We start from the raw sequence: 13552 nt of genomic DNA on the forward strand, positions 1-13552 counted from the left end.
CCGAGGCAACAGAGTGAGACCCTCACACAAAAGTGCTAAGTAATGGCTAAGTGCTCTATAATTACTAGTTGTCGTTATTCTCAGCCATTATCAAGAAAATTTAAAAAGAATAGTAAACGTACATATTTTCTTATGAAATTGAGTGACTTTTAAAGATCACATGTTGTATGATATCTGTGTGATATCTACTATGTACTAAGCATTTCTGAGTTCCAGGCACAGTAACGTGGGCTTTTCATGCAATTTAGTTCTCACCATTATCATCATTCCCACTGAGCCCCAGAGAAGTTAAGTTGGCCAGGGTAACTCAGTAAGTGATGGAACCGGGGTATAAACACAGGCAATCTGGCTCCATAGTCCAAGATCTTAACTATTACTACCATGTTTTCTTGCTTCTCCATATGAAAGTTGTTATGTATAAAATACTCAGTAGAGTCTTTAAAACAATCAGTATACCGCAGTGGAGTTTCAGGAAAGAGACCGTATGTTCTATAGCTGAATTTTGAGATATATTTGAAAGCCTTGAGTCAAAAAGATCACAGCTCTTTTCTTCAGGTTTTTACTACGTATATACTGGGTTTACTTTAATTAGGGGCTAATGGAAAGAAGGAAATGAGAGTAAAGAGCTGGTTACACATAAGCTTCATTTGTGTTATTCAGTTTTTCTTTTTTTTTTTTTTTTTGAGACAGGATCTTGCTCTGTGGCCCAGGCTGGAGTGCAGTGGTGGGGTGTGATCTCAGGTCACTGCAACCTCTCCATCCCTGGCTCAGGTGATCCTCCCATTTCAGCCTCCCAAGTAGCTAGGACTACAGGGGCATACCACCCACCTGGCTAATTTTTTTATTTTTAGTAGAGACGGGGTTTCTCTGTTGTCTAGGCTGGAGTTAATCAGTTTTTCTAATTGATGATATCTCTTCATCAGCAGTAAACTCCCTCTTATTAATTCTGGAGTTGTGACCTGTTATGAATTCTGGATTGTGATTCATTTCTTTGGGTACAGCAGGCAATGGGAGACCAAGGCTAAGGAAGAGAGCAACTTGCCCATCCATATCCACACAGCTGGGTGGGGAAACGTAGCTGCAGCACATGATGTAGCTTCACATAGATCATAACATCCATTCTTAGATTTGCTCCTCTGTTTAATATACGAGATTTAGGATGTGGATGCGTCATTGGTGACCTTAGCTTGAGCTTTTTTGATGCTGTGATGGAGGTGAAGGCCAGACTGGCATGAGTCGAGGCGTGGGAGCTGAGGAAACAGATGGTGAGCATAGTCAACTCTCCCAAAGTTTGGTTGTGTTGTAAAGAGGAAGAAGGAGTGGCTCCTGGGAGTTGTTTGTTTATTTAAAGGTAGAAAAGACTTTAACTTAAAATATTGTTAAGGGATCCAGTTAAGGAAGTATATTTCTAAATCTTAGTTGTATATGAATGTGTATAAGACATACAAATGGGCATTTATCATATGGACATCTGTGTGTCCATATGATACATAAATTGCTTTTTCTTCCATATTATCCTTTTATTCTTATTCTGATATGTTCAGAAAAACCATTCTCATCATGAGGATTACTGTGAAATTTGAAAAATATAAAAAACATCTCTAGATTGACATAACATGGCCGGGCACAGTGGCTCACGCCTGTAATCTCAGCACTTCGGGAGGTCGAGGCGGGCGGATCAGTTGAGGCCAGGGGTTCAAGACTAGCCTGGCCAAAATGGCAAAACCCCATCTGTACTAAAATACAAAAATTAGCTGGGCGTGGTGGCGCACACCTGTAATCCCAGCTACTTGGGAGGCTGAGGCAGGAGAATCGCTTGAACCCGGGAGGTGGAGGTTGCAGTCAGCCAAGATGGCGCCACTGCACTCCAGCCTGGGCAACAGAGCGAGACTCCGTCTCAAAAAAAAATTAAAAAATAAATAAATAAATTGACATAACAAATAAGACTTTAAATTGAAATGCAGAATAAAGCCTTTAATTTTAGCAAATTCTAGTGTTTTGATTAGACATTTTGTTTATAAGTGCTATGTATCATAAAAATTTTGAGAAATAACAGGACTTAGGACCCTGGAAGATTACTTTTTGTCGAAAACCACTATGGATTCTTCAGGAGGAGGTTATCTGTCTGGAAGCAGCATTGAAAAACTGGATTATTGTTGATTATTAAAAAGCGTTTATATGTAGGATTGGCAGAGAGTTGATTGAGAGTTTGAAAGTTTGATTTGCTTATTGATAGTCCAGTGATCCCTCTTTGGGCCGCAGTTTCCCAAGGTGATAAAGATAATAATACCTTTGTCACAGGATTATTGCAAAGGTTAAATGAACTACTGCAGTAAGTAACTGGCACAGTACCTGGCACCTGACAGATGACCTGCTGAAATTCAGAGACATTGGTGTTGCAATCTTTTTTTTTTTTGAGCCAGTCTCGCTCTGTCGCCCAGGCTGGAGTGCAGTGGTGCGATCTTGGCTCACTGCAAGCTCCACCTCCTGGGTTCACGCCATTCTCCTGCCTCAGCCTCCTGAGTAGCTGGGACCACAGGCGCCCGCCACCACACCCAGCTAATTTTTTGTATTTTTAGTAGAGACGGGGTTTCACCGTGTTAGCCAGGATGGTTTCGATCTCCTGACCTCGTGATCTGCCCGCCTTGGCCTCCTAAAGTGCTGAGATTACAGGCGTGAGCCACCGCACCCAGCTGGTGTTGCAGTCTTTAAAGGAAAAGGAACTGAATGCTTGCCTTTCTCTACCTCCCCTATTAGTTGGTTTATAGACCTTTTTGTAAGTCTCCAGCATGATTGAAGCAGTGGTTGGATGGAATGAATTTAGAGCTCTATCCTGTACTTATAAATCTCAGGGGAGAGTCTGAAAGCAGTGCTAGGGAAAACAGTAAGACCATTCTTCATGAAAAAGAGTGAACTTGTGAAAATGTGTACTTAATCAGCAAGAACATGGAGTGTCCTATATAAATAGCTCAGAGCTGTGTTTAGCTCTCGCCAGTTTCACCAGGCTTAGGGGGCCTGCCAGGAAAATACTTGACTTTCTTTCCAGCAAGGTTATCCTAGAAAAAATAGTTTTGCATTTGCTGATTCATTTCTGAAATCTTCCAGTGAGAAGCTCATTTCTGTTTAGTGTCTTGGGTGTAAACAAGCCTTCTGGCTTGATATTTTATTAGGTTTTATACCTTTGTGAGGAGAACAGCCTTCTTGTGCTAGGACACAAAATTCTTAAGTTTTCCTTCCGTCCTAGGGAGTGGTCAGTGTATATTTGTTGTTCTGAATATAGCCCTTTTGCCTGTTGACTAAACCAGGCCCAACATTTATTCAGAAGATATTTATTTGGGTGTTACCCCTGGTGTCATGATGCAGAGGGATCAAAACAAACAAGGACCATATTCTGAAGGAGTTTGCAGTTGAATGGGGTAGATGGGCATTGTTCAGAGGATATGCCCTCTAGGTCATAATAACAACCCAAGAAGTACTGAAGGAGAGAAACCTGGTTCTGCAAGGGCAGTGAACAGAGGAGTGAGGGAAGACTTCCCTGAGGAAGTCTCACTCGTTCAGTGAGAATTAATGATGAGTGAGAATTAAGTAGTTGGGGGCAGGAGGCATTTCAGCAGAGGGAACAACCTGAGTGAAGGTTCTATGGCAGAGAGGAAAACAGTTGTTGGGGAAACTGAAAGAGACCAGTGTGTGGTTGGAACATTGTACTTGAGCAAAGAGAGTGGAGAGGGAGTGGGAGTGGGAGATGTAGGCCAAGACCCCAACATGCAAGGCCTGGAGGTTATGGCTAGGAGTTTTATTTTTTAGGTCAAAGGCAGTGAGATGACACTGAAGAGTTAAACCAGGAAGCAGGTGATAGGATGACCAGGTGTATTATTTTGGAAAGATCATTTGGACCACTGTGTTCAGAACATCTTAGGGGAAGACCAGAGGGATTGCCAAGGAACCAATGAAGAGACTGTCTGAGTCCATTTTGTGCTGCTTTAACAGAATGCTACTCACTGGGCGATTTATAAAGAACAGAAGTTTATTTGGCTCACAGTCCAAGAGCATGGCACTAGCATCTGGCCAGGGTCATCCTATGGGGGAAGGCGAGAGAGGAAATGGGGGTTGAACTCATCATTTTATCAGGAGCCCACTCATGCAGTAATGTATTAGTCCATTCACGAGGGCAGAGCCCTCGTGACCTAATCACTTCTTAAAGGCTCCACTCTTACACCATCACAGTGGCAATTAATTTGCAGCAGAGTTTTGGTAGGGATATTCAGACCATCGCAGGCAGTTATCATTGTTCAGGTGAGAGATATTGGTGGCCTGGACTAGTGATGACAGTAGAAATAGAGCAAAGAAAATGAATTTCCAACCTGGTTAGAAGATGAAGCCAACAAAACCTTGTGATGGAGCGAGTAAGAGCATGGGAAAGAGGATTGATAAGCTTGACTCTTCGATTTCTGACTCACCCAGCTGGGTGGATGCTGCCTATTTTTTAAGATGGGAATGTGGGAAGAGGACTACATGGAGGGTGGAGGGAGGAAGTTGATCTGAGTTGGGACTTGGATGTGTGGAGTTTGGTCTGCCTTTGAGCATTCAGTTGGACATGTGAAATGGGAAGTGGCCAGTTTTATGAGCCTGATGTTCATAAGAGAGGCCTGGGCTTAATATAGGAATTTGGGAGTCAGCAGAGTCTAGGTGGGAATGGGAAGCCTGGTGAGACGGTATACAGAGAGAGAGGCAGGAGGTCTGGGCCTGAGAACCCTCCAGGCCTTTTCTGGCTGGGCAGAGGAGGCTGAGTCTGCAGACAAAATAGAGCAGAGATGGGCAAGAAGCGGAGGAAAGATGAGGAAAATATGTGGTTATGAAGCCCAAAGTCGAGAAAATTTGAGAGAGAGGTCAGTAAGGTGAAATGCTACAGAGAGGTCAAGTCAGGTTAAGACTGGAAAAATGCCCATCAGATTTAGAGACATGTGGGTCATTGGTGGCCTTAGCTTGAGCTGTTTTGGTGGCATGATGGAGGTGAAAGCCAGACTGGCGTGGGAGGTGAGGAAACAGACGGTGAACATAGACAACTCTTTCCCGAAGGTTGGCTGTGGGAGGAGGGAGATGTGGCTGTTAAAAGTATTTTGTTTTTTCTTTTTTTTTAAGGTAGAAGAGACTTGAACTTGTTTAAATGTCACTGGGGAGGGAGCCAGTTCAAGGAGAGGTTTGATAATGCAGAAAGAAGAAAGGACAGTGTTTCATTTTTTCAACAAATGTTGGGTGCCTGCCACTCTGTGCTGAAGAATTCTCAGTACTTGGGAATTCAGCAGTGAACAGAACAGGCAAAGTGTCTGTTGTCATAGAGTTTATGTTCTACTGGGGAAGGCAGATAATAAATGAACTGATATATAATACGTCAAGGGTGATAAATACTATGAAAAAAGACTAGAAAAATGAATCAGTAAAGTGAGAGAACAAAGCAGGTAAGGAGATACAGGGCGACAAGGGGGTGGCAGTATTAGGTGGTGAGGAAGTCCCCTGAAGAGGACATCAGAGCAGGGATCTGAAGGAAGTGAGGGGGTGAGCCATGGAGATATCTGGGGGGAGGGAGGGCATCCGCAGGAGCAGGAATAGCTCGTGCAAAGGCCCTGGGGCAGAAATGTGCTTGGTGTGTTCGAGCAGGTAGGCCAGGGCCAGGGTGGTAGAAGGCGAGAGCAGAGGGATAGCAGGGGCCAGATCACGTAGAGGTTTGGAGGCCAAGATCGAGAGTTTTAATTTTACGCGGAATGGGATGGAAAGCTACTGGAGCATTTTGAGCAAAGGAGTGTTGTGATCCGAGTTACATTTTGAGGGCATCCCTCTGGCTGCTGTTGAGAAAAGCTGTGGGGTGGAAGGGAGGATAATTGCTGAAGCATGGAGACCAGTTACAAGACCATTGTGATGGCCCAGGTGGGAGATAACGGTTGCTTGGCCTAGGGTGATGGTGGTGGCGTAGTGTGGTAAGAAGGGATCAGGTTCTAGATATTATGGGTAGTGTGAAGTTCCTGAGAAGGCGGATAGGGATGGGGAGATGACGGAGGTGGAGGGGTTGGACACCCACTCCCTTATAGCAGGAGAGAGCAGAGAGTAGGCCCGAAGTGGGTCAGGTTGTAGGTTTGCTAACAGCAAGCTGAGGGAGTCTCCTTGTACCCACTTCTAATTTCTGAGTGAAGTAGGAGGCCACTTCGCTCAGGTTGTGAGTAAAGAGAACGGCAGCAGAACAGCGATGATTGGGAGGGGAGAGATGGACTGTTGAGGGTGGAGAAATGTGCAGTAGCCATCATGGAGAGTGAGAGGTGACCAAATTACTGGGCAGCATTTCAGGTTTCATTCATGGTGGGTAACTGGGGCTCTGTAGGCCTGCCAACCTGCCCTGTTGTCAGAGGTCTGCTTAGGCGGAGACAGGTGAAAAGGGGACGCTAGTACAATCTAAGTTTGGGATTTTGCCAGAAGTTAAGACTAAAGGTCAGAGAGAGTCCAGGCTATTGATTGCGTGTCATCTGATAATAGTCCTGCTAATGGGATCTACCCCGGAAAATGAGGAAAAAGGAAAGCCGAGAGGTTGGCCATCTCAAGGTTTGAGAGGACAAAGACAGGTTCTACTGGGAGCATTTGAGAGGGTCAGCTGGAAGGAGAGAAGAGGAAGGAGCTGGAAGTGCCCCAGTTCCATATAGGGACAAGAGTCAGTATGACCAGCCTCACCAGGCTGGCTTGGAGTGGAGGAGGACGTGGCAGGTGACTGGGAGCTAAAGGAATTTAGGGGCAGTGTTGGTTTCTGTGGGGGAAGCCTGCAACAGATAGATGTCTGAGGAGTGTGGAAGGGTTACTGTGGGATCTGGGGGCATTGGCCACTGATGGGATTGTTGGGCAGTGCTGGGTTTGAGGTTGGTGATGGTGATTGTTGGACTTGCCTTGGGAGTGGAAGAGAGAATGCGAGCCGGTGTCAGAGGTGCTGGTGGATGGAGGTGTGTGACCCGAGTGGTAACATCCAGAAAGGATTTCCCACAAAGACAGCGCGGCTTTTCAGCTGCAGCTGCCCCACCCTGCTCCAGTCTCCCTCATTTGCAGCCTGGAAATTGTTGCTAATTGCCCCATTGGCAGTTGGGAAGGCAACGCCTGTTAAGATGTGGAGCAATAAAGTGGAGCAGGTATGCTGTGCCGTATGCCCCTCTTCCTGCACCGTCCTCCTTCTGTCATCGTTGAGTGGCTCAGGATTGCTGGCCCTCCAACAGACTGCCTGGGCGTGGATCCTGACTGCAGAGTAGCACTTCTGGCTGTGACGTGGGCAAATGGCTTAACCTCCCTGTGCTCAGATTCCTCACCTGTAAAACAGTTATGGGTGATTAGAGTGTTCCTGCCTCCCTGGGTTGTGGTGAGGACTGAATGAGCACCTACCACTAGGAGGCAATCAGTGAATCAGCTATCATCATTATTATTGTTATTGTTATTATTATTATTAGGGTTCCACTCATTCTCTTTTTCCCTTGGCATTGCTTGATCCCACGGAGATCCCACTAGAGATTTTGCTTTAATACTTACTTGTTTTAAAATAAGAGCAAGAGAACTGACATTTATTGACCACCTGCTGTGTGCCATCCGCCGCCTTAGTCACCACCAAGACCTCTCTCAAGTGTCAAGAGAATTATCTGCACTCTTGGTGCCTAGTTATGGTCTCTGGGGCATGTGGGGCTGTTTTTTATCACTCCCATTTTTTAGAGTAGGAAATCAAGATTCAGGGAAGTTGGCCGGGTGCGGTGGCTCATGCCTGTAATCCCAGCGCTTTGGAAGGCTGAGGCGGGTGTGTCACCTGGGGTTAGGAGTTCAAGAACTGCCTGGCCAACATGGCGAAACCCTGTCTCTACTAAAAATATAAAAATTAAGCGGGCATGGTGGCATGTGCCTGTAGTCCCAGCTATTTGGGAGGCTGAGGCAGGAGAATCTCTTGAACCCAGGAGGCGGAGGTTGCAGTGAGCCGAGATGGTGCTACTGCACTCCAGCCTGAGTGACAGAGTGAGACTTCATCTCAAAAAAATAAAAGATTCAGGGAAGTTTAATAACCCAATAACCCATCTGGCATCATTCAGCTAATAGATGTCTGTGCCAGGACTTGAACCCAGCTGTCTCACACCTGTATCTTTTCTTTCTGCCATATCAGGCTGTGCCATGCTATCTGTGAGGCACCCTGCCATGCACACTTTTTCCCTGTTCCTTTTTCTCACTCCTTTTAAAAAAAAAAAATTATTATACTTTTAAGTTCTGGGATACATGTGCGGAACAAGCAGGTTTGTTACATAGGTATATGTGTGCCATGGTGGTTTGCTGCACCCATCAACCCGTCATCTAGGTTTTCAGCCCAGCATGCATTAGGTATTTGTCCTAATGCTCTTCCTCCCCTTGCCTCCCACCCCTCAACAGGCCCTGGTGTGTGATGTGTCCTTCCCTGTGTCCATGTGTTCTCATTGTTCAGCTCCCACTTATGAGTGAGAACATGTGGTGTTTGGTTTTCTGTTCCTATGTTAGTTTGCTGAGAATGATGGCTTCCAGCCTCATCCGTGTCTCTGCAAAGGACATGAACTCGTCCTTTTTTATGGTTGCATAGTAGTCCATGTGTATATGTGCCACATTTTCTTTATCCAGTCTATCATTAATGGGCATTTGGGTTGGTTCCAAGTCTTTGCTGTTGTGAATAGTGCTGCAGTAAACATACATGTGCATGTGTCTTTATAGTAGAATGATTTATAATCCTTTGGGTATATACCCAGTGATGGGATTGCTGGGTCAAATGGTATTCCTCATTCTAGATCCTTGAGGAATCGCCACACTGTTTTCCACAATGGTTGAACTAATTTACACTCCTACCAACAGTGTAAAAGCGTTCCTATTTCTCCACATCCTCTCCAGCATCTGTTGTTTCCTGACTTGTTAATGATTGCCATTCTAACTGGCGTGAGATGGTATCTCATTGTGGTTTTGATTTGCATTTCTCTTTTTTTTTTTTTGAGACGGAGTTTCCCTCTTGTTGCCCAGGCTGGAGTGCATTGGCACGATCTCAGCTCACTGCGCCCTTTGCCTCCAGGGTTCAGGCGGTTCTCCTGCCTCAGCCTCCTGAGTAGGTGGGACTACAGGCGTGCACCACCACACCCGGCTAATTTTTTTGTATTTTTAGTAGAGACAGGGTTTCTCTATGTTGGCCAGGCTGGTCTCGAACTCCCGACCTCAGGTGATCTGCCCGCCTCGGCCTCCCAAAGTGCTGGGATTACAGGCATGAGCCACCACATCGGGCCTTGATTTATGTTTCTCTAATGACCAGAGATGATGAGCTTTTTTTCATATGTTTTTTGGCTACATAAATGTCTTCTTTTGAGAAGTGTCTGTTCATATCCTTCGCCCACTTTTTGATGGGATTGTTCTTCCCTCTTTTAATGGAAAAAAAAAAAGATTGCATTATCCAGCTATATCAAGAACCCAACTTTTAGGTTGGGCCATATGAGACTACTGCTATTTGAGCATTTCCAGCCTGAGTGAGAGGGTGAGACTCTGTCTCCAAAACAAAAACAAAAGATGCTGGTGTGCTTCAGACTGTGCCTTCTCTCCACCTGCACAGGTTCTGTCCTGCTCTAAGCCCCCATTGCTGCTAGGCTGGATTATTAGCAGTAACTTCCTGATTGGTTTCCCTGCTTCTGTGCTGGCCACCTTCCTCTTCATCCTCACAGCAGCGAGTGATCTGTCTGAAGAAAAGTTGAGTCAGGCCGCCCTCTCCCAGCCCCTCCATGGGCTTCCACCCGTCCCTTACAAAGATGCTGTTTATCATCTGGGCCCTTACTGGGCCTAGTGGAGAAGATTTTTCAAGAGTGTCTTTCTTTCTTTTTTTTTTAGATGGACTCCAAGTCTTTTTACCATGTTGCTCAGGCTGGTCTGAGCTCCTGAGCTTAAACTGATCTGCCCGCCTCAGCCTCCCAGAGTGCTGGGATTACAGGCATGAGCCACTGGGACTGGCCTCAAGATTTTTTTTTCTTCAACAAAGAGTAGTTTAGAAAGTGCAGCAATTCCTAATTCTTGTGGGAATACTTAAGGGTAAATTTAGAAAACTAAAGAAAATCTGTGAACATAGGATTTGCAGCTGGAGTTTCTTGGGTTTCTGCAGTTACTCTTCAGGTAGCAACTCTTTCCTGGTCACAGGAGAGGGCTGCTGTCTTAGGTCCCTGTGCCCTGCACTGCTGCTGCTGCCAGTCCTGTCAACCCTTGCTCATTCCCATTCCAAAACCAGGTTTTACCTTTGCTGTGGTCATGCCAGGCCAGAAATGGGGTTTGGAGATTTCAGAAGGCTTGTAAACTAGCCTTCCCAGCTGGATGGGTTCACAGAGCAGTAAAACACCAGTGTTTTGAACCATGGTTGTAGCATTCATGGTTAGTATCAGTGCTAGGAAAACCACACATTTAAACTCTTCTGCATTTATAGTTTACAGAGTAATTCCGTATGCTTGTTCAAGAGTCAAGGTATCCAGGAGAACACAGACTCTGGAGCCTGATTTTCTGGGTTTAAGTCCAATCTCCAGTACTTAATAACTTGTAACCTCTGTGGATCTTGATTTTCATCTATAAAATTTATAATGGAGTTTGGCCTTGAACTTCAGTCCTCTGGCTCCTTAGTTCTTTGGCTGGACAACATTTTGCTTATAGAAAACTTGATGTTTTGTCCTCATAGCACTGGTCACAGTCCTTAAAAGCCACTTTTATCCCCTGCAGCTACTTTTCTGCAGCCACTGAAGCACTCTCTCCTTGGCTCTTCTCCATCCCATAAGGAAAATTGGCAAACTGGCAGCCTCAGGGCTAGGCAGCTTGCAAACCGGTCTTATTTAAGCCATAATATTTTTTAAATATATTTTTATTGATACATATAGCTGTACATATTTTTGAGGTGCATTGATAATTGGATGCTTTCATATAGTCAAATCAGGGTAACTGGGATATCCATCACTTTAAATTTATTTTTTCTTTATATTAGGAACATTTGAATTATTCTTTGCTAGCTATTTTGAAATGTACAGTTGGTTAATGTTAACTGTAGTCATCCTACTGATCTAACAAACACCAGATCTTATTTTTTCTATTTAACATAATTTTAAAACAATTGAAGGTGTTTGAATTGCAATCAGAGGTTTCACTTAAAATCTGGATTTCGACCTCTGGAAAAATCAGAACAACTAGCACCTGTGAGCTGAGGGACTCTAAAGATTCCAGTCAGCTGGAGCTGAGGAGTTGCCGCACCCCTTCCTGTACTGGGTGGAGAGAGAGTCCTGTCTTTCTTTGATCTTACACCCACTGTGTTTTTTCTTGACATTTCCCGTCTGGCCTCCATGGGCCTTTGTAGTTGGTGTAACTTTTGTGTTTGGTTTGTTTTATGGTTTTTTTTGTTGTTGTTGTTGTTGTTGTTTTTTTTGAGACAGAGTCTCACTATGTCACCCAGGCTGAAGTGCAGTGGTACCATCTCGGCTCACTGCAGTTACTGATTCCCGGGTTCAAGCGATTCTCCTGCCTCAGCCTCCTGAGTAGCTGGGATTACAGGTGTGTGGTACCACACCTGGCTAATTTTCATATTTTTAGTAGAGATGGGGTTTCACCATGTTGGTCAGGCTGGTCTCAAACTCCTGACCTCGTGATCTGCCTGCCTCGGCCTCCCAAAATGCTGGGATTACAGGCATGAGCCACCGCGCCTGGCCTATAGTGGCATTTCAAAACAGATTGTTTTAGAGCTCACAGGCCAGCACCAACGCTAGCAAAGACCTCATTGCTTCAGATAGGTTTAGGACTTAAACTTGACTCTAACAAGGTAATGGTGATTGGAAGGAAAACTTACATTTAAGTTTGGGCAGCAGCACCCCTCTGGCATGTCACAGTGACATATCTTGTCACCCAAGCAGAGCGTTAGCATTATAGATACAGGTTTCTAAAAGCTGATAGCTTGGCCGCCAGCCTCATGGGCTGGATCTCCCACAACTTCATGGGCCTCTTCTAGTGGAAGCTGGAGCATTTCCTTGGTGAATTCTTTTCCCTGAGGGGCAAGATCCATGCCACACAGCTCTCTGACCCTGTGTGTCACAACCCTTATGGTCCATGAGCAAAATGGTTGCTATTAGTCATTTGGGCATTTCTCTTCTGTTTTCTTATGTGTGTAATAAGATATACAAAGTCGGGCTTGAAGGTTAGAAATTGCTACTTCCAGTGAGTCAGTTTACTTGGTTTTCACATCTTCAAGTTGAGTCTAGAATGGTGTTACCTAAGAAAAGGAAATTTGCAACCTTCAGCACCGTGTCCTGGGGTTGCTAGGATAACTAGTGCCATATCCACACTACTGGCTCTCTAGAGATTGTGTAAAGGAGGCTGGCCTTTTGGAGATGATCTGAATACATGGTATTGAGGACAAACCTCCTTCCCATGCCTGATTTGATAATATGTGGGTTTATGGGTCTAACATGTAGAAATACACTCAACTGAGTGGATGTGGGGGAATTCTGTGTATTTAGACAGGGTGTTTTGTTGTTTTAATGGCACAAAACCTTGTTTTCCTGGAAATAAGACTATCTCTGAGATTGTGATTTCTGAAAAATGACATTTTATTTCTATAACCCTGCCAGGGGTAGTTGTAACCTCTGTGGTTAAGATTTTAAAATTAATTTTAATTCAAAAAAGTCACACGTGCCTTAGCACAATGTGAATGTACTTAATGCCATTCAACTGTAAACTTAAAAGATGGTGAAGACGGTAAATTTTAGGTTATGTATATTTTATTATAATTGTTTTAAAAAGTGCTGATTAAGAAAAAGTGTGTATGCTTATCATAGAAAATGTGAAAAAAGAAAAAATCATCATCCCACTACTTAGACAACTTTCAATATTTTATTGGTTTCAATACTTTGTTATATTGGTTTCCAGTCTTCTATGCATATTTGCACACAGTTGAGATGTTGTGATATTACCATGTTATTGTGTCAGCTAACTGTCATGAACATGCATTCTGCAGAATAAGAAACAGGTAAGAACGTGGCTGTAGAGCCAGAAAGCCTCGGTTCAAATTCTGGCTCCCTAGTTCTTGATGTGCAACAGTAGCCAAGTTACCTAACCTCCTGTGCCTTGGTTTCCTCATCAAAATCATTGCTTCTCATCAAGAGCGGTTTTGCTCAGGAGACACTTGGCAATGTCTACAGACATTTTTGGTTTTCAAGATGGCACAGGGGTCAGGGGTGCTCCTGGTATCCAGTGGATGGAGGACAGGGATGCTACTAAACATCCTAGCGTGCACAGGGCAGCCTCATAACAAAGAATTCTTCATCCCCAAATGTCAGTGGTGCCAAGGCTGAGAAACCCTCCTCTAAATGAGATGGATATAATAATAGTACGGACCTCATAGGATCGTCGTGAGGGCTAAATGAGCTAAAACACATACTCACAGTAATGCCTAGCCAGTCACTCCATGTAAGTGTTAGCTATTACTATTGCTGTTACAATTATGTCTTTCACTTCATATCAGCATTTTTGTATT

The 13552-nt window shown here is 44.5% G+C and overlaps 1 protein-coding gene across 2 annotated transcripts in view; it reads left to right on the top strand.

The window, feature by feature from the left end:
• The window catches only part of ARFGEF2 (ADP ribosylation factor guanine nucleotide exchange factor 2), a 112908-nt gene that overhangs the window by 4170 nt on the left and 95186 nt on the right, over nucleotides 1-13552 (top strand). The window lies entirely within an intron of this gene.

Source organism: Pongo abelii, chromosome 21 (assembly GCF_028885655.2).
Source record: "Pongo abelii isolate AG06213 chromosome 21, NHGRI_mPonAbe1-v2.0_pri, whole genome shotgun sequence".
Lineage (NCBI taxonomy): Eukaryota > Metazoa > Chordata > Mammalia > Primates > Hominidae > Pongo > Pongo abelii.